Consider the following 3,311-nt stretch of genomic DNA (forward strand, 5'->3'; position numbering starts at 1 on the left):
AAAGCCAGCATGTTCTAGAAAACTCCTAATTCCCTTAACATCACTTGGTGGGGGTAATTTTTCAGTGAGTTCTACTTTAGCTCTGTCCACCTCAATGCCTTGGTTAGAAACCTTATGGCCAAGAACTATTCCTCCTGTCACCATAAAGTGACATTTCTCCCAGTTCAAAACCAAATTAGTCTCTTGACATCTTTTCAATACCAGGGCCAGGTGATTTAGGCAATTAGGAAAGGAATCTCCGAATACTGAGAAGTCATCCATAAAGACTTCGATGAATTTTTCTATCATATCTGAGAAAATGGAGAGCATGCAGCGTTGGAAAGTTGCAGGCGCATTGCATAGCCCAAATGGCATGCGCCTGTAGGCAAACACTCCATATGGGCAAGTGAAGGAGGTTTTCTCTTGGTCTCTTGGATCAACCACTATTTGGTTATATCCTGAATAACCATCAAGAAAATAGTAATATGCGTGTCCTGCAAGTCTTTCCAGCATTTGATCCATGAAAGGAAGAGGGAAATGATCTTTTCGTGTAGCTTCATTGAGTTTTCTGTAGTCTATGCACATCCACCATCCTATGACGGTCCTTGTAGGGATAAGTTCGTTCTTCTCATTGGGGACTACAGTGATTCCTCCCTTTTTTGGGACAACTTGCACAGGGCTGACCCAAGGGCTGTCTGAGATCGGATAGATCACCCCTCCTTGCCACAACTTCATGACTTCTTTCTGTACCACTTCCTTTATGACTGGATTCAGCCTCCTTTGGGGTTGAATAGATGGTTTGGCATCATCTTCCAACAGTATCTTATGCATGCATATGGCCGAACTGATTCCCTTCAATTCAGCAAGGGTCCATCCAATGGCCTCCTTGTGCTTTTTTAATACTTGGAGTAGCTCCTCCTTTTGTTCTTGTCTGAGAGATGAGTTTATCATCACTGGATAACTTTTATTTTCCCCTAGATATGCATACTTGAGAGTGGGTGGCAGTGCCTTCAGTTCAAGTTTGGGTGCTTCTTTCTTTTCATTCTTTTCCTCTATTGTGCCCTGAACCTGAACCTCAGCTGTTGCAGCTTCTTCGCTTGATGCTGATTCCTCCTCTTCTGTTAACTCCTCAAGTTCTTCTTCTTCAAAAGTCTCTTGTACTACATCTTCCAATGAGTCCAACCTCATACATTCTCCCAACGGTTCCTGTGGGTAGTTCATGGCCTTGAACACATTGATCATCATTGTTTTATTGTGTAGTCTAAGGGTAAGTTCGCCCTTTTGGACATCAATGACAGCTCCAGCAGTAGCTAAGAATGGTCTACCCAAGATGATAGAAGCCTTAGCTCCTTCCTTCATGTCTAACACTACAAAGTCTGCTGGAAAGATAAATTCTCCTACCTTTACTAGCAAGTCTTCCACTATGCCATGAGAAAACTTGAATGATCGGTCTGCCAGTTGCAAGGCCATTTTTGTTGGTTTGGCCTCCTCAATCTTCATTTTTCTCATCATAGCTACAGACATCAGATTTATGTTGGCTCCTAAATCACATAGAGCCTTTTCCACTATTATTTCTCCTATAATACAAGGAATCTGGAAGCTCACAGGATCCTTCAATTTCTGGGCAGTTTATGCTGAATGATAGCACTACATTCTTCGGTTAGTATCATAGTATCATTGTTCTTCCAGCTTTTCTTCTTGGTCATCAACTCCTTCAAGAACTTGGCATAGAGTGGCATTTGCTCTATTGCTTCAGCAAAGGGTATGTTAATCTGTAGTTTCTTGAAAATTTCTAAAAATCTGGAGAACTGGCTGTCATCCCCTTTCTTCCTCAATTGTTGAGGATATGGGGATTTCGAAATATATGGCATCAGCTCTTCTCCCTTTGGATGTGCATTGGAGGTGGGGACTTGAACTTCATTGTGTTCCTCTTTTCTTCCAATTGCATCTTTCTCTTGTGGTTGCTTGGAAGTCTCCTTCAATTCCTTTCCACTTCTGAGGGTGATAGCATGACACTCATCCCTCTGATTTGGTTCAATGTTACTGTGAAGGTCATGGCTGGGAGCTTGCTGAAATAGGTAACCAATTTGTGTCTCAAGTTTCTTGATGGCAGCGTCTTGATTCTGCATGTTGGATTGCACTTCCTCTCAGAACACCTTACTATCTTGGATTTCCTTGCATATGCCTTCAAGTAGAGTCTCAATCCTTGATAGTCTTTCTTCCGATGATGGAGAGTTGAGATTGGAGGGATGAGAAGGGCCATTTTGGCTTTGTATGGATGTTGAGATGTGTTGTTAGGTGAGTACTGATATGATCTCTGTGTGGGATGTTGGTGAGCTGCATTGTTGTTGGGGTTGTGGCGTCTCTGATCTTGGCCTTGGTCTTGTTGATTTCCCCACCCAAAGTTTGGGTGGTTCCTCTAGCCAGAATTATACGTTTTGGAGTATGGGTCATGGTTCTGCCTAGGTGAATTTCCAATGTAGTTGGCTTGCTCCTGACTACCCTCTGCTTCTTCATTCACTCCTTCTTGAGTTACTGCTGAAGTGGTGATTGCTGCTACTTGATTCCTCTCCATCTTCTTGGTGAGGTCAGCCAATTGCTTGGTAATCACCTTTTTTTGAGCTAGCAGTGTATCCACATTGTTTAGCTCCATCACTCCTCTAGTGTTGCCTCTTTCAGAAGCATAGAAGTAGTCATTCTCAGCTACAGTCTCAATGACATCTATGGATTCTTCAATGGTCTTCTTCTTGTTCAGAGATCCCCCGAATGAGTGGTCTACTGCCTTCTTTGATTCATAAGAAAGACCTTCATAGAAAATGTGCAGCTGCACCCATTCATTGAACATATCTGGCGGGCATCTTCTTGTCAAGTCTTTGAATCTCTCCCATGCTTCATATAGAGTCTCACCATCTTGCTGCCTGAAAGTTTGAACCTCAGCTCTCAACCTATTGATTCTTTGAGGAGGATAGAATCTCGCCAAGAATTTGTTTACCACATCTTCTCAGGTTGTTAAGCTCTCCTTCGGGAAGGATTCCAGCCATTTAAATGCCTTGTCCTTGAGTGAGAAGGGGAATAGAAGTAGTCTGTAGGTGTCAGAATGAACACCGTTAGACTTCACAGTGTCACATATCCTCAGGAAGGTGGTTAGATGTTGATTGGGATCTTCTTGAACACTTCCTCCGAATGAATAATTGTTCTGAACAAGGGTGATGAGCTGTGGCTTTAGTTCAAAGTTGTTGGCATGTATGGTTGGCTTTTGGATGCTACTTCCACAGTTTCCTGGGTTTGGATTGATGTAGGATCCTAGAACTCTTCTCTCTTGCCCAACATGA

The 3,311-nt window shown here is 42.8% G+C and overlaps 1 non-coding gene across 1 annotated transcript; it reads left to right on the forward strand.

Moving 5' to 3' along the window:
- The first annotated feature begins 2,819 nt into the window (after positions 1 to 2,819).
- On the forward strand, positions 2,820 to 2,926 carry LOC112788452 (small nucleolar RNA R71). Its single transcript, XR_003195814.1, has one exon. It is a non-coding gene; the product is annotated as a small nucleolar RNA R71 (small nucleolar RNA).
- Positions 2,927 to 3,311: the final 385 nt, after the last annotated feature.

This window comes from Arachis hypogaea, chromosome 20 (genome assembly GCF_003086295.3).
Source record: "Arachis hypogaea cultivar Tifrunner chromosome 20, arahy.Tifrunner.gnm2.J5K5, whole genome shotgun sequence".
Taxonomy (NCBI): Eukaryota; Viridiplantae; Streptophyta; class Magnoliopsida; order Fabales; family Fabaceae; genus Arachis; species Arachis hypogaea.